This window comes from Leptidea sinapis, chromosome 17, assembly GCF_905404315.1.
Source record: "Leptidea sinapis chromosome 17, ilLepSina1.1, whole genome shotgun sequence".
NCBI classification, from domain to species: Eukaryota; Metazoa; Arthropoda; class Insecta; order Lepidoptera; family Pieridae; genus Leptidea; species Leptidea sinapis.
In genome coordinates, this window is record NC_066281.1 from 9,628,938 (window position 1) to 9,637,898 (window position 8,961).

At 35.4% G+C, this 8,961-nt stretch overlaps 1 pseudogene; it reads right to left on the reverse strand.

Annotated features, from left to right (window-relative positions):
- Nucleotides 1–1,825: 1,825 nt before the first annotated feature.
- LOC126969177 (uncharacterized) lies at nucleotides 1,826–5,182 on the reverse strand (annotated as a pseudogene).
- Between the last annotated feature and the right edge of the window lie 3,779 nt (nucleotides 5,183–8,961).

The window sequence follows — 8,961 nt, forward strand, 5'->3', positions numbered from 1 at the left end:
CCGCACCGTAAACTAGTCCTCTTCTATCTTCTTCTTCTCCTGGATCACTTTCCACTACTTCTCTTCGTTCTTTTCCTTTTCACTTTCGAGTCTCAACTAGAATTGCCGTAGGTCACTTAGTACGGTTATGTACCCCCTTATATGTTCTATTTTCAAAATGCTTCTCATCCATTCCATCTTTAAATTTAAATTGTACTAAAAATTTCTATTAACTATTTTATCCTGTTTACGCATTTTTCATCCTTATTTTTCTGTTCGATTTGATCCTGATCCTGAACTTACTAGAAATTTCCTTTAATTTTACAAAACCCAAAAATTCCTTGCACTGGTTGGTGTATCGAACCCAGCGTCTGAAGTAAACACTTTTCCGCTGCTGAGCTACGAGTATTGCTAACGGAGCTGTCGAAATTATCAATGCCTTGAAGTTTGACAACTCTCGTCATGTACGTTGGTACGTGACATGAAGTTTGACAACTCTCGTCATGTACGTTGGTACGTGACATGAAGTTTGACAACTCTCGTCATGTACGTTGGTACGTGACATGAAGTTTGACAACTCTCGTCATGTACGTTGGTACGCGGTTGGTACGCGACATGAAGTTTGACAAGTCTCGTCATGTACGTCGAAGCATTGCTACGCGACTGTAAAAGTGCTTTCCAAGTGTAGTATCAAGGTGTTAGAAAACGTCAACTATAAGTAAACGTAATACTACGCTTATCTTGTTTCAATAGACGTAAGCAATTATGTCTATACACATATAAGGTCACAATTATGTCATTCGCAGTCCGATAGCGGAACGGCAAAAGTGTGCTTAAGGACAATATAATCACACTTACCTCTTTACGGCCTTCACAATATTCAGTCTATCTCTTACTTGAGATAAAAATCGTAACTATCGTTGACTTTTCTGTCCCAATAAACTTATCTACGGTAACACCTTATCCGTACACGCTGTCTGTCAATGGGACGACGTATAGCTTACCAGCGATAGAAGTTTGTATGGAAATTGTAATTCACACGTCCCAATATAAGGCGATAAGAATGACTTATCGGGTATATTGGGACAGTTTCAGATTATTGACAGCTAATTATTGACAGTAGAAGGAAGTCATTTATCTCCATCTGTAGATAGTATATTGGGAACGGCCGTTAGTCGTGTGTCAACTGTCACTTTCCGAATCTGGTTCTAAATTCAACATCGTACTGAATAAATGTTTCACATTGCTACTTATTGACCAAGATTATTTTAAACAACTGGAGTAAATGCGGCAATGTATAGATTAGATTATTATAGTGTGGTATGTGGCATGTTCCATATTTCGGCTTGATTTTTATACGACGTGATTTGTTTATATGTACAGAACGTCATTGGAAGTAAGTTATGAATCTTCCTCAAACTCTGAGCAAGTTAAGCTATTATTCAAGATGACAGACGCCGGAGTTGTATGACTAATGATGAAGGGTGCAGCGGTTTGAGGACGACAGCGGCGCCGAAACGAGAAATAAATAATACCCACCGTTGTAGATTAGAAATCCTATTTACATTACGGGAGTTGAGGAAAATACTCAGATAGATAATTATTTTTTATAGACATATGACAGACAGCGTGTTACTATGGTACTTTTCTTTAATCTCTAAGTTATGAATGCAACTTTGAATGTGTGGACTTGGAAACGGATCAGCGGCGATACGTGATAAATAATAAGAGTGCGTCTCGAGACGCCCCACTAAAGTGATAAACTAATCTGAGTTGAACTATTTAATATTGAAATTGTTTAACTTGTGAAATGCTTATGTTATTAATTAAATTTTATGTAGCATCATCAGCCGGAAGACGTCCACTGCTGGTCATAGGCCTCCCCCAAAGATTTCCACAACGATCGGTCCTGCGCTGCCTTCATCGAACGTATTCCGGCGATCTTGACCAGATCGTCGGTCCAACACTGCGTCTTCCGGTACGTGGTCGCCATTCGGGGAATTTTACGGCTAATTAATTAATTATTAATTTATTTTTTTAATAATTTTATGTGTATTTTAATGATAAAGTAAGGAAAGGCTTATATTATTTTTAATAAAATATTTTATAGATTATAAAATATATTTTATTAGTTATTCTTGAATATGCATATAAGTACTTTTTGTATGTCTATTATTAGTATCAATATTTAATCCTATAGAAGTAACAATTGGTCAGAGTGAGAGAGGAGGAGCCTGCCTGCCGCTGCTGTATACATGCGTGAGAGAAAGGGAAGCCAGACAGGCTGGCGCCGTAACGCGTTACGTTACGGATAGGTTTACCCTCCCATAAGAAGTTAACACTTCAAAAGCCTTTTAATTATTTCAAAAAAATACCTATTACTTTAATTTATTTATTTTAGTTTTACTGGCATATTGCTTTTAGAAATCTCCTTTAGTTAATGTGGTAGGTGATAAGTAATATCATTATTCAGTTCAAGTTAGTTAGTTTACTTATTCTAGTACTGATTGCTTGTCCCTTATGTGTTCTTAAGTAAGTTACTTGCGCTTCAACAATGTTCCAAATCGAGTTTGAAGCCTATTATTTGCTAGATTTAATCTTGTTACTTACCCCCTTATTCATAATGGTCCGCTAACTTAAAACAGCCGCTAAGGAGTGTTTTTTCTCATTCTGACTTAGGTCAATAGAAGAAGACAGAGTGAGAATTAGCAATGCTTTAAGTTAGCAGTCTATTATGAATAAGGGGGCTAATCTCTAACACTTCTACAACTTAGTCCATGTCATTTATATACTGATCATAACATGTGACTTCTTCATTTTTAATATTATTATTATCAATTGATTTACGCGAACACCGATACCCATAACACAAGTTAGATCTTATTAAGGGTATCAGAGTTTCAATTCAACACTGCATTTTATTTAAAATAAGTATATTTTTAAGACGTAGGTAGTACTTATATATTTAAGCGTTGTGAACCTCTGTTTATAGAAATAAAGTTTATTTATTATTATTATAATGTGTAATCGTGTTCTGCTAATTAATTTTGCATATCCCTTATAAGCTTTAACACGGAATTATATACTTAATATCAAGGACTAGTAAAAAAATAAGGACTCCGTGTCACCTTACATAACAGTGTAGCACCAAAACAAGCCGATTAACGTGTAAATACATAGACCCACGCACACACTTACACTACTATAGGCCGATAGGCGGCCATTATGAGAATTGTCATCGTCTGTGACAGATCAGTTTGCGTCTCATTAAAATATTTTAAAAATGCTGTCGTGCGTTGTGAAAAAGTGTAAAAACGATACTATTTAAGTATTTGTGGCCATATATGATTATTTAAGGGAGAAAAACTTGTGTAACTAGCTTGCTAACGGTGCTTCACTTGCTAATATCACGGCGCGGAGTCCTTCTTTTTTTACTCGTCCGTGGTTAATATATGAATGAGACTATTTTGCAATGTTTATAAGCTGTTCGCCCAAACAAACCATTTATAATGCCTACCACTGAATTTGAAACATACATAAAAACTTAACCTGATAATAATACACATTCTGTAGCGATTTTACTTCTAGTTCATAACTCAGTGTCCTTGTAAATATATTGTGTTCATTTTACATTGCTCTAATAAATAAATATCATATATAAAATTCTCGTGTTTAACCGTTTTTTTTTTATTTTTAACTTAGTATGATTCAGCATTAAAAAATAGAAAAACAACTTCAAATTTTCACCCGTCTACGATTAGTACCTATTTTAGTATCGCGATTTTTATATTATTCTGTTCCGTCTATATATAGATCTGCTAAATAGGGTTGCGAGATGGCAAGTTGCATTGTAATACGATAAACTTTATATACGATATATTTATAAAATACTCTCACATACCAAGCTGACCTTACTATGGTTAAGTAGTTTAGTTTACATCATAATCATTCATAATAATATGATATCGGTATATAATTCATGTCTATAATCTGCGCAAATACATATTCTTACTATATTATGATAATTTTCATTTGGAACCGATCAAGCAGTTTTGAGTTAAAGAAGGACAAGAAAACGGACAAAAACAAATTTTCGTCATCAGTCATAAAATATTTATCACAAACTTTTTACAATTTTTTGTCATTTTCAGCCGAAGACGTCCACTACTGGACAAAGGCCTCTTTCAAAGATCGCCATAACGATTGGTGTCCTGCGCTGCCTTCATCCAACGTATTCCAGAGATCTTGACCAGATGGGCCTACCAACACTACGCCTTCCGGTACGTGGTCGTCGTTCGAGGACTTTTACTGGCCCAACGGCCATTTCTCCGTCGAGCAGAAGTGGTGAGGGCACATACCCTGCCCACTGCCACTTCTTTTTCGCAACCATCTGAACTATGCCAGTGATTTTGGTTCTCCTACGGCTCTCATCATTTCTGATTCGATATCGCAGTAAAACTCCGAGCATAGCCCTTTCCATTGCGCTCTGAGCGACAATGAGCTTCCTCATAAGGCCCATAGATAGCGACCACGTCTGCGTTCCATATGTCATCACTGGCAACACACACTGGTTAAAAACCTTCGTCTTCAGACACTGTGGTATTTGGGTCGAGAAGATTTTACGGAGCTTCTCGAACGTTGCCCATCCGAGTTCCATTCGTCGAGTGACCTCTGTCCTTTAATTGGACCTGCCCAACTGGATTATTTGTCCATACAAACACTTCAACGCTTCGATATATCGATAATCAATGTGGCACCTCTAAAGAGACTGAAGCACCGCCCAGATATCGATCGAATCAAAGGCTTTCTCATAGTCCACGAATTCCAAGCATAGCGGCTCGTTATACTCCTCTGTCTTCTGTATAACCTGCCTTAGCGTGTGTATGTGGTCTATGGTGCTAAGCCCTTTTAAGAATCCGGCTTGTTCGGGAGGCTGGAAGTCGTCGAACCTGCGCACGAGACGATTCGTGATAACCCTAGAAAACAGCTTATATACATGGCTGCAAAGTGATATGGGTCTTAAGTTCTTCAAAAGCATGTTATCGCCCTATTTGAAGAACAGCACCACTATACTTATGTACTATGCTTATAGCGTTTTGCCTTCGAGGGTGACGAAATTGAATAGCTTCTTGAGGATCTTAAGCACAGGAGTGCCACCAGCTCTCAGAAGCTCGGCTGTAATTCCATTATCACCCGGCGCCATGTTGCTTTTACCAAATAGATTAAATTTCAGATACCACCTACATGCAGATTCAAAGTAGTGGTATATAATATGGTCTTCACCCAGCATTTTTTTTAATAATTTAAAAATAAAGATAAATGCTTGCAATCTTAGATAATTTATACGTCTAGTTAGATTGTGACAGCTGTGAACACATGGTAAAGAATAACGGCGAACTGTTAGCCTCTTTTTTCAGCAACGCACGCTCACTAAAACACAGTGACTGACTTATCGAGAATGTAGCCGTCTTGCACATTTAATTAATAAACCTGGCCTCTTGTCATACATTTCCTAACAGCACGAGGTTCTACCTAAACGTATAAATAACCAATTAAAAAAAAACTATGTTTAAAAAAATCGACATGAAAAACTCAATAGTATAAAATAACTTAATAGAGATTTAACTTAATACATCTCTTTCGCAAACATGATACCTTTAATTTTAATAAAATACTATTGATTGTATGTGCTACCTATTGATACGGTTTAAGTCAAGAAGAATAACGAAACTCGGATCATAAACCTCAGCGTAATCGGAGTACATACAAAAAAAATTACCGATCGAATTGAGAACCTCCTCCTTTAAGAAGTCGGTTAGAAAGACCGTAATTCTTGAAATAGTAGTTATTTTTTTCGGTATATAGTTCTTGCTGAATTTTCTTTTCTTTAATAGTAATAAGCTTAGGTTTTATATCCTCTGACGCTATGACAAACTATATTCAAATTCAAAATAGGATGTGACATCACTAGTTGAAAGTCGAAAACTACCAGCCATTCCAAAAAGAATGCCTCAGATCTGAGAAAAATGGGCGCAACAAACTCAGCGGGTATGTTTACAAAGTCATGTTGTACTATTAAACTTATTATTTAATAGCCTGAGGGCGGTCACTCCATTCCCAATCTGTGGCATAATTAATAAAGTCATTTATGTTATAGCCTTTACCACACAAACATTTTTTAACAATTCTTTTGAATATCGTTATACTTTTGTTTTGAACATTTTCTGGAATCTTGTTGTAAAAGCTCACATCGCTCCACAAAACACTTACTAACTCGACTTAGCCGAGTAGTAGGCGTTATAAGTTTGGCTGTTCCTGGTGTTAACATTATGGTTATGACAGTTTCTAGCAAATTCATTTATAAAATGTTATAATAAGATATCTAAAACATACAGCGCAAAACGCACTTAATACTTTTAGCTAGTTTTATTTGTAGGGGATTCAATAAACTAAGATAAACGCATGATGCGAGGTAAGCTTAATACATCTTATCCGTCTCATAAAACTTTCTGAATCAGATACGAGGGATCAAATTCGTTCAAGTTTTCCTTACGACATTTGCCTCACCAAAATCAATTTCTCGCCCATTTGTACCTTATTCTTATTCTCTTCATATAGAAACACTCTTATTTTTCGTTATTTTGATTGAAAACACAATAATTATGTTAATACAATTAATAAATAGCGCTATATATACTTAATGGAAAACCAATAATCCAAAAACTATAATATCAATTATATATGTATAAATTTTAAAAAGAAGCATAATATTACTTAAAATTATATTGCGAAAATAAATCTAAATTCGAAACATTTGTTTGTCAACAGTTAACACGAAGCCAATATAAAAACAGAACGCGCGAAAGAGTGACGTTTACCAAAGACCTATCTGTCTTTAACTGTAGTTAGCCTTGCGAGAACTTTGTTATTGAGACGGCAGTAACAGATAGTTTGGAAGTTACTGATAAACTCTAGTACATAACCAAGTTTAAAAAACAGTTTTTATGATCATTGAGACCGGCCGTTAGACTTTAGAGTACATATTCAACTCACTCTCTTATAAATTGTAACGTTTATTGATCTAATCCAGTGTCACTAAGAGTAGCGCAAAGTTAGTTTAAGTGTTTTTATCCGGGAATTTTCACATAATTTACAACAAAAAAGTTTTGACTCATTTGAAAAATGGTACGTACACACAAAACTCGATGGCACAAAGTCATCAAGACAAAATGTCACTTAGTGTATAAGCTTAGACAATTTATACGTCTAGATGGAGCCAAAACAGGCCAGGTTTATTACTATAGTGTGTGTGACAAGCTACGTCTTACACGTCTTGCCTATTTCTGCCGTGATGCAGTAATGTGTAAGTATTATTGTGTTTCGGTCTGAAGGGCGCCGTAGCTAGTGAAATTACTGGGCAAATGAGACTGCCTTCTTCATGGGCTTCCTCGCACAAATTTTTTTTTTATATAATATATCTTAATTTCAATGTTCTGGAGGAACATTTTGAGTTTCTATAATTGCCCTTTATACATTAATTTAGGATTCTTTATCACGGGGAATGACGCTGGTGTAGGACGCGACTTGCGTCAACACGTCAGTTGGTGCTGGGGCTGCTGCTTCGACTGCAGAAGACAGCAAATGTCGCAAATATTCTGTTTTCAGTGAATCATACATCTTGGCGCTGCTTGGTGTTAAGACACTTTACCCGTGGGGACCAGAGGCGTGGAGAATGTACAAAGTACTGTCTTCTCGCCTCAATAGGGCTACTGGTAATCCAAGCGCTGGCAGCTATTTCGGTCAATTTATCAGCCTAGCTATCCAACGCGGAAATTAGGTCAGTCTTCTTGTTTGTAATAGTTTTAAGAGCATATATTAAAGTCAAAGTCAAATAATATTTATTCAAGTAGGCTTAAACTATGCGCTGCTAAACTTTCTGAATCAGATACGAGGGATCAAATTCGTTCAAGTTTTCCTTACGACATTTGCCTCACCAAAATCAATTTCTAGCCCATATATACGTTATTCTTATTCTCTTCATATAGAAACACTCTTATTTTTTGTTTTTAATTTTTTTGAAATTAGGACATTCTTCTTGTTTGTGATAGTTTTAAGCATATATTAAAGTAAAAGCCAAATAATCTTTATTCAAGTAGGCTTAAACTATGCGCTTTCAAATCGTCACTACAAATATTGCATTTAAATTACTGTATTTACCATATTATGTTCGTAAATAGTTGAGCTCGTGAGGAGAACATATAACTCTTTTCAATCTATAACTATTTTGATTTCAATAATAATATTTTACAATGGCTGTTATATACATAACAAATTAGTTTGTAAGGTGCTGCATCCAATATAAATTATTTCATAAAAATTAATAGAGAATTAACTGTATAAATATACATTATCGTATATTGGATGCATCAACCTTTAGAGCTTGAATTCATTGTTTGTGTAAGGATACTTCGTAAATATGATGGTCGTGATTACTGTCACAATTAGTAATTGCATCTAACAAATTAAAAAAATTAATTAACTATTTATTATTAAGTTTTGATAATCATATTAAGTTTTGTTTTGAATCAATATTGAATAAATAATTGGACTAGTATTATATTCTGAATTAAACAACAATAATAATTCCTCACAGCAATCTGTCTCCATCGTCATTCATCATTCCGGGTTAGTTTGGCCATCAGATTATTGGATCGTGGAAGTTAGCATTAGAGTATTGTAACTATCTCTTAATTGAGCACCTTGGAGGTCTCGCTAACTTAAGTACAAAACTAAGTTAATAACAATGGTCTGTTGCATTTTGTCGTAGATAAGTTTGTAATGGCCACGTAGAAATTAAGATATTCTGTGATCATAAACTGTCAATTAAATATGAAAACCTTAGACCCTCTTGCTACAAGACAACTGATGAAAACAGGCCAGATTTATAAGTTTAGTGTGCGTGACAAGCAACATCTTCCACTC